Raw genomic sequence first — 9,575 nt, forward strand, 5'->3', positions numbered from 1 at the left:
AAATTTATGAGCTTCTGCACTGCGGAATGTCGTATTATATTATCAATATATTTGAAGTATAATGTTGAAAAGAAATATCTTTTTCTTTAATAAGACAATGATTTAATAATTGTTGAATTTTTTAAGACAAATTATTGGGTTGAAATAACAATAAAGGCATAAATACACTTTGATAAACTATAATCAAGATTTCATTAACTGAAAATAAGATTAAACTCACCCGCCCTTTTCTGTTTCTCCCATATCTCTTAATCTTTTTCAGCCTTGTTTTATTTTTTTTCAGCAGTTTCTTGCCTCGAACAAAATCAAATGCTTTTCTGGGTAAAAGTGCCAAAAATAAAAATGATTGATAAAGTAACATTGGACTTCACGATGAGGCAATGTGAAGGGAAAAAAAAGAATTTTTCTTAATTTTATTTCTACAGTTTCTCTGATAATGGTGGCTGCCATTTCTGAAGAGAACCCAAGGACAAGGTCAAGGCATCCCCTTTTGCCTTCTGAAAAAACAATGCGCATAATGTTCCTATTGTTAATGGTACAAAGAAACCTAAAGGAAGATTTGTCTCTTCAAGATATTTGTCACCTTCTCCTTCTTCATCTTCATCTTCAACAACAGCAACAGCAATAGCAAAAAGTCAGAGTCAGAGCCTGAGATTTTCTTCTCTACTTGTGTCTCGTTCAATAAATTCATCGAATTTACCAGCTTTGGGAACTAAAAGATCACAATCTGTTGATAGAAGGAGGCAAGTGATTGGTTCTAGTCCAAGGGCTATTACCCTAGTTCCAAGCTCTAAGCAAGCAATTCAAGTCAAGAGCTTTCAGCAATAACAAGGATGCTTATTACTTCAACTAGGAGCCTATCCGTTTCTTTTCAAGGCGATGCCTTTTCACTTCCTATTAGTAAGACTAAAGATAAGGCAACTCCTGAGACAAGAAGAGGGACTCCAGTGAGAGATTCTAGTGTTGAGGGTAAGAAGTTCGTTGGGTATGGATATGGGGCAGTGGCTAAGTCGTGGTACCAATATTTTATTGAAAATGAGAGTAGATTGAGCTTGGATTTAAATAATGCTAAGCAAAATAAAGATGGCAATTTGTTGATGAATGAGTATTGTGATCTTGTAACTTCTGATGATACTGATAGTGTTTCATCTGGTATCACCCACACTTCCGGGGTACCAGAATCTGGTGGTGCTGTTGCTTCGCGAATGAAAAAAATACATATTCACTGTTATTATGCATTTGACGCCAAAAAACAACAGACGGTCTGCAACTCTGTAGCATTTCTACAAGTATTGTCAAGTCTGCAACTCTGCATTGTTGTGCAGTGGAATGAAGGGTATTATTGTACTTTCATCAACAGAGCAAACGGCATCCTAACGATTATATACGTCCAGGGGTGCTATATGTCAATATATGCATATATTCTCTCTAAGTGTAGCAAGGGCAAACCTTAGGGGAGGTATCCAAAAATTACCCATTGAATAGGTGATGAAATGAAAAGCAAGCAATTAGTTATGTGTATGGAATTTAGTGTAAAATGAATGGATATCCTTGACCAAAGATTTTGCCGCTTCTACTTGGCTGGGGAAAGCAGCAGTGATAATATTAAAAGCTTTCGGGGAACAGGGTGTGGGTGGGGTAGATTGCCAAGGGAAGAATCAGCATTGTCGTTGCTTACTCATTTTGGTTTCATGTCCATTGAAGTTAAAACTTGGAGATGAAGACAATACTTTTGAATGTTTTTGTTTACTCTCAATTTATGCTTATGCTTCTGGATGCTTGGTCTGGTTTGGTTTTGCCCTTGAAACTTTTGGATATTTTTATTTTTATTGGTGCTTGAACTTGTATTTTTTTCAATGTTCTTGTTAGCTTGATTTGTAAATTAAATATTTGATACAAGTTACAACATTAAAGTTTTTTCATAGTAATTGTACTTGAGCTAATTTACATCCATGATAATTGGGATGATATCCATATTTTGATTAGTAGGAATTTGATATTTTCTTTTTCCCCGAATAAATAATTAATATAGGATTTAATACAATTTTGTATTCCAATTGAACAATCGGTAGGGATTAGAATTGGCAAAACTCGGGCCTACGTCCGGGTATGTCAATGCCCGGACCAGGCCTAGATGTAACTTTCAGAAACTTCGGCCGGGCTTAAAAAGCTCGATATCGGGTCGAGTTTTTAATCTAGATTTTTGTACCAGAATTTTATATATTTTTAATATTATGTGTGTACTTTTTTAATTCTTTTGTAATTTTATAAATTTTAAATTTATTTCAATGAAAATGGACATGAAAATATAAACTTTAAATATTTAAAATTTTATATATATGTAATAAATGAGTTAAATAAATATAATTATTTTAAAATAATATATGTTTTATAATATTTTTTCAATAAAGTCCGGGTTCCAGGTTGGGTCCTAAATTTATCTAGTGATACCCGGGACCGGTCCGGCTTCATCTCTAATTGCTCGGGTCCGGACCGAACGAGTATTTTTAACACCCCTAGTAGGAATCTGTATTGGCCAATCCCGATCATTATGCCCCGATTGTCAACTCTATTGCCAATTATCCATAAACAAAACAATTTAGTATATAATCTTCTATCCTTATTTACAAATTAAATGGTCAATTAATAAATAATTCAATCAATTTGAAAAAGAGGTAGGATTTTACTTTAGCATCAATGGATTTGTAAACTAAACCGTATGTATCTTCAGCAAGAACATCACGTTTTAGGTACCCATCTACGATTTTCTTTAACAAATTTACTTTTGCCATTGTCAATTCATATATATTTTTGAAATTTTATGTTTTTATTTTAAGTGATATGAACATTGGGTTTAACATTAAGGTTATGGTTCTTCGATTTCTGCAATGAATGATGTCAAGTTATCTCGGTTTCAATTTATTTAACACACAAAAAGACAAAAATTGTAGTAATTGGATCCTACTTTATAGGGTGCAATACTGCAATGTGTGTCTGTAGTTGCACTTAATTAATTCACATTTTACCTATCATAAATTAGGGTCCGCCTATGTTGCAACAGTTGCAACATACAATAATTTTTATCTTTTTGTATTTGATTACATTACATCACCTTATATTTTTTATAAAATTCAATATGAACTAAAAGTCACAAACTTTTACATATAAGTCCATTTTTAGAATAAATTGACATTTGAAAAGAATTTTAATTTATTATTGTTATTATTAATACCATTATTATTATATAAGATTATTGCTATTAAATTTTATTATTTTAATTATTATTATTTATGATTATTACTGTCGTCCTTATTATTAAAATTTATCTTGTTATGATTCAAATTAATGTTATTAGTAAAATATATTAAATTTTTTATTTTAATTATTGTTGTTATTATTTTTATTAATAATAATATTATTAAAACTTATTAATAATTTTTATTATTTTAATTATTATCATTATTAATATTATTATTTCAGTTAATTTTGTTGTTGTTGTTATTATTATTATTGTTAAATTTTATTAATTTTTTGTTTTAATTAACATTATTGTCATAATTATTATTTTTAGTTTTATTATTATTATTGTTTTAATTATAATATATACAAATAATATTAGGGACACAATTAACAAATGGCATTTTAATAACTTATAATAGTTTATTCCAATTATAAAATAAAGTAAACACATCAATGAGAATGTTGTTCATTCATATTCTGATTCCTTATTACGATTCTAGCTCATTTCGATTCTTATTTAATAAACGCACCATTAGAATGTGCTTAAAACATAGTATTGTATATTGTTATAATATTGTTCACATTAATTTATTACTTACCTATGTTTGGAAGTTTTAAAAGTTAGATTGTAGTCAATTATATAATTCACTACAATGTGCTAAATTTTGTCTTAATAGAAACGTTAAATATATTTAAATTATATTTTTATTTTTACAATAATAATTATAATATTAAAAATAAATTATATTATAATATTATTTTATTATATCATATTATATTTATATATTAATAATTAATATAAAAATAATAATTAAATATAATTTTTAATAAATTTACATAATGAGAGTAGATTTAGAAATGATATTAATAATTAAAAAATATGAAATATTTATGAATTTTTGGAATAAATAAACATATTTATCTTTATGAAGTTAGGACACAAACATAAGTTTTATTTTATATTTAACGAGTTGTGGCTCTTATAAACTAGTATTGAATCATGCATTGTAATTGCATAATATCAATAATAAAAGTCCTCTTTAATTTCTTAGTTCTTATTCATATCATTTAACAACTAAGCCAATAAATAAAATAATAATTATTATATTTTTTTCCTGACATTTCAGAAAACAAGGGGGATTGCAATGAAAATAACCTAAATAAATATACTCTGCCGTTGGATTTGCTTTTACCATTCGTGTCTTGGATCCAATGGTTAAATTACAAAATAACAAAAGAAGTGGTATGTTGCAACTTTTGCAACATAGGCGGACCCCATAAATTAAGCAATAGCTGTTTAACTCAGATGATAAATAAAAGCCTTTTAAGTTTAACCCACAAAACTTTACTCAGATAAAAAGCCTTTTACAGAATAATAAATAAATTACAGATTAAATTCATTCAAAATTTTCTGATAGAAAAGTTGTTCCCTCTGAACGGCTTTTATTTATTTCTGTGGACTCTGAACGATAGCTCAATTGGTGTAAACTGTTTTCCTGTACTTCTCTTTTTTCCCCTTTCATGCATGGCATTCTTTTTGCTCACTTTCCAAAGACACCTGAAAATTTCTAATTTAACATCATTAAAATGCTAATGCTTAATTGTCATTTTGACCAAAAGTTGCAGCAGAATTTGCAGGGCAGCAGGGGTAAGGAGAGCTTACTTGCAGTGGATTTTAATTTCTGCAATAATCATAAATTAACTGTTCAAAATCGTGGCCATGAATGCGAGATTTTAGAAACTAACAAAGAAATCTAGAAACTAAATTACATGACATATAATTTATAAAAAAGAATTATGACATAAGGTCCGTCGTCCATGCATTTTTTAAGTGTGGACAAAACTAAAAGATAAAAATAAAACAAAATTTAAAGTATTAATTTTTCTTTATTTAACATGTGTTATTTACTCATTTTATTATTGAGATTAAGAGTTTAAGTCTCTCTTGTAATTGTGAGAGTAGATTTTTTTTGAGATGATCAAAAACTTGCGCAACCCATTTAACCTACACAAATTAAATTCACTTAAAATCTTCTACTCTAAAAAAGTTTTATAGTTGCCTCTAAGCTCCGTTCGAATAAGAAGAAAATCAAATATATATACAAGAGAAAAATTATAAAACACTTAAGTCGAGGCACACTACCTCAACGTACGGAAGTAATATGTTTAACTAATTAGAATTCATTAATTTTGACAAGTTTAAAGGCTCCTATAGGGACCATCCATTTTACTATTAGGAAGTTTACAAATTATAAAATAAAAATTTAACTATGTTGAGATGATGCTCCTGTCTCGCACATTTTTTTCACTAATTTATATAATTCCAGAAAAGAAAAAAAGGAAAGAAAGAAAGAAAGAAAGAGAGATGAATTGAACAGATGATGGGAGGAAAAGCAAGCAATTAGTTATGTGTTTGGAATTTAGCGTAAAATGAATGGATACATTACACGTGACCAAAGGTTTTGCTGCTTCTACTTGGCTGGGGAAAGCAGCAGTGATGATATTAAAAGCTTTTGGGGAATCGGGTGTGGGTGGGGTTGATTGCCAGGGACCGAATCATTACAGTCTTTGCTTACTCATTTTGATTATTTTTATTTTTAATTTTAATTATGTTGGGTTTTAAAATATCGAGAGGAAGAGAAAGAGAGAGGCTCAGAGGCTGTGTATGTGATGTCCCAAATTTGTCATGGTTCCCTGATTCATCACGTGACCATACTTTTGCCGAATGAGGCGTTTCTTTCTTTGTCATTTTTCACTATTTTGTTATTTTCCTTCAAAATTATGAAACCAAGTACCAAGTAGCTTGCAATAAATGAAAGTACAAGATTACATGTGGATTTGCCCGAGGGCACTGGTCTTTTTTTTTTTTTAAAAAAAAAAAAAATTTATCAATTCGTTTGATGAATTTAATCTAGTTTTGAATACAGTGGGGTGGACTGATAATCCGACCCAATTTGATCTAAAAAATTTAAAGTTGAGATGTGGGTGAAAACTAAAATTCAATCGATTAGATTTTGGCCAACGCAAAAATCCAAAGAAATCAATGCACACACAAGTCATTTGTGACACAAATTTTTGATCTGATCTCATCTGATATGAATTTAGATTACTTTTTTCTAACTTAATTAATCCGAAATTCAATCGGCTTGATCCGAACCGAGTTTACCCAACCCACTTATGAATTTCTTTAGATGGATTTTGGAACTTAATACTTTTCATTTAGCTTTTTTCCAAAATGAGTGATTTACTGAATCATTAGTAAACATCAAATTTTCTATTGAAGATTATGGCAAAATATGGTCAGGTTTGTGGTAACAGCAAAGCTAATATAACATTGAAGCAAGCTGTGTCGCAGATCCTGTTCTTTTTTCAAAAATGAATTTCTGCCCAATTAACAAAACAATCAGCTACCAAAATAAACTCTAGGAATTAGATACCTCGGACATATTATGTATATTCATGAAAAAAAAAATATTTGGATTGAATGTCGATAAAGATAATTACTAAATAGCATCATTTTTTTTTATATAGATATCATTATTGTATAGGAAAAAAGACACCTACACCCTAAGATTTAAGAAAATAGTCACAAAAACTCTTAAGTTTTCAAAAAGAGACAGCGAAACTCCTTTGATCATAATACCTTTAAATTTAATAAGTTAAAAAATTAATTTTGAAGTTTTTTAATTAATAGTAATTTAATATAAATAATATAATCTATCTAGTAGACTAATAATATTAAATTATTTTTAACGTTTAAAATAATATTAAATATTAAATTATTATATTTGTTTCAATAATATGTTTGTATTTATTATCAAGACTTTAAACAAATCTTTGGGTTGAATAGAAAGATCTCCCTATTAATATTATTAATTTTTTTTATAATATTCAAAATAATTTTGATTTTAATTTATTTATTTTAATAATATGTTTCTATTTATTATTAAAATTACTTTAATATAATAACTTAGATCTAATAGATTGTAAATTATAAAAATATTTTTAAATATAAAAATTATTTTAAAATGCATATATGATTACATTTATTTTAATGCCATATTTCTATTTATTGTAAAATTTTAGGATCAATTTTTTGGATTTATAAAGTCAAAGGGTATTATTATCAAAATGGAGTCTTGGTGTCCCTTATTGAAAACTTAAGGATTTTTGGGACAATTTTCTCAAATTTTAAGGGGTGTAGGTGTGTTTTCTCCTATTACACATACTTCCTCAAATTTTAGGGGTGCACGTGTTCCTCCTATTACACACACACTCACATGTGCACGCACACGCATGCACGCACACGCACGCGTGTGCGCTCACAGACAGATAGACATATTACTCTAATATATAAAAATTCATTGACATAATTAATTTAAATAATTACTACAATTAGATTAGCTATCTGAGCCGAAAGATGGTGATTAATTGCTGTGCTAATCAATGAAAAATCAGGAATTATCAGTCTAATTTCATCAATGATTGCTTGAATATAAACATACAAAGAATCATTTAAAAACAATAAAACCAGAAAAACCAAAAAGAATTAGAAAATGATTAAATGCAATCATAACTTAGATTGCAGAAATGAAATGATAGTACCTCATCGTGCATTCTTACATATTTCTAATGATTAAAAAAAATTCAAAAAAAAAGTGGAAAGAACAAAATAGAAATGAATAATTTAATCAGAAAAAAGGAGTTTCAATCAGCAGCAAGCATACAAGATTTTTGATGCTTGTAAGACTGGGGCGACAAATATTTATTCGAATATAACTTAGGTTTTAGAAGAAGGGAGAAGAAGGGTTTTGAGAATTCAGAAGTTTTATTCTTGGGAATTTAGTGCTTTTGAGTTTTGTGGAGAGAAAGTTTGGAACTTTAAAAAGTGAGAAAACTAGCAGAAATTTTAAAAAATTACAAATAGAAAAATTGTTTATTTGAGAAAAAAGGGTATTTTTAATATAAAATGGAATATAATTAAGAAAAATGGTTTAGAAAAGGTAATAGAGGTGCGTTAGAAGCCCCACTCCATCTGTAATGAATATATCAAGCCCACCATGAAAATAAAAACCCAATTTACAATCAAGTCCATGCCCACATATGGGCCAAAATGAGGAACAAAGCTAAAGAGCCCATGAATAATAAAAGAGAATGATATTTCTACTGGAGCGGAGCTATTGGCACCCCTACATGATTCTTTTAAAACCCCACTTTAAATAAAATTATAATTAAAGACAATTAAAAATTAAACATATATATATATTTTTAGTAAATTACTTAATTCATAATCAATCCTTTTCAAAAAAAAAATTATATATGTTACTTCCTATCTAACTAAAATAAATTATATAAATTTAGAATAATCTATTGTTGTCTTTTGATTTCTAATTGATTAAATATTTTTATACTTAAAATTGCTTGGAAATTATAATTTGAAATGTGTGTTATTTCAGCCAATGATTAACACTAAAAAATTTATCACCCATATAACTTTTTTATTTGTGTGTAGAGTAATTGAAAATAATTAAAAAAATATAGCACAATAATACTTTAAGTTTTAACAATAAAACAAATCAAATGAAATTTGAGAACTTAAAAAAGTGTATCTAAAAAAAGGGGCATTTTCGAAAATAAAATGAATATAACTAAAAATGAGATTTTATGAGGAGGTCAGAGGGGTGTCAATAGTCCAACTCTTTCTACTAACTTGGAAGTAAGACCAATTTTTTTTTTTTTTTTTTTTTATAGTGTGTTTACCCAATAAGGTAGGATTAAAATGGGTTGAAATCTGAATAGGTAGGAATTAGAATGGGCTGAAAATAGAATAGATAAGAATTGAAATGAATTGAAATGTGAATGAGAAATGGAATTAGAATAAATTATTTATTTGAACTATAAGAATCAGAATTGGAACGGTTTGTATTCCATTAATGTGCTTATTTTATCTAATAATCGGAATGAATTATTTTAAGTTATTAAAATCCCTTTAGTTAATTATTGTCATTATTATTTGTTATAATAATTGTGATTATTATTATTTAAAAATATTGTTATTAATAATCATGAAAATAATAATAATAATTTTAACAATAATGATGATGATAATGATGATAAATATTGTTATTATTATTACAAGAATACGAATAATAATAAAGATATAATGATATTTTAATTATAGATAACAAGAAAATTACGAAATTTGGGTGAAGTAAAATGGTGAGTTTAAGGGAGAGAACTTGACTAAAAAGATGTGGCATTGACTCTTGAATATCTCCATCACGATCATTCGGCACTTATGGTTCACTGTGATTTGAAGCCCGACAACATTCTCA

The 9,575-nt window shown here is 27.9% G+C and overlaps 2 non-coding genes across 2 annotated transcripts; both read right to left on the reverse strand.

The window, feature by feature from the left end:
• Nucleotides 1-7,642: 7,642 nt before the first annotated feature.
• LOC112498427 (small nucleolar RNA Z196/R39/R59 family) lies at nucleotides 7,643-7,730 on the reverse strand. The gene has a single exon (XR_003065743.2). It is a non-coding gene; the product is annotated as a small nucleolar RNA Z196/R39/R59 family (small nucleolar RNA).
• A 198-nt stretch (nucleotides 7,731-7,928) lies between these two features.
• Nucleotides 7,929-8,019, reverse strand: LOC112498446 (small nucleolar RNA U31b). The gene has a single exon (XR_003065762.1). It is a non-coding gene; the product is annotated as a small nucleolar RNA U31b (small nucleolar RNA).
• Nucleotides 8,020-9,575: the final 1,556 nt, after the last annotated feature.

Source organism: Citrus sinensis, chromosome 3 (assembly GCF_022201045.2).
Source record: "Citrus sinensis cultivar Valencia sweet orange chromosome 3, DVS_A1.0, whole genome shotgun sequence".
In the NCBI taxonomy this organism is placed as follows: domain Eukaryota; kingdom Viridiplantae; phylum Streptophyta; class Magnoliopsida; order Sapindales; family Rutaceae; genus Citrus; species Citrus sinensis.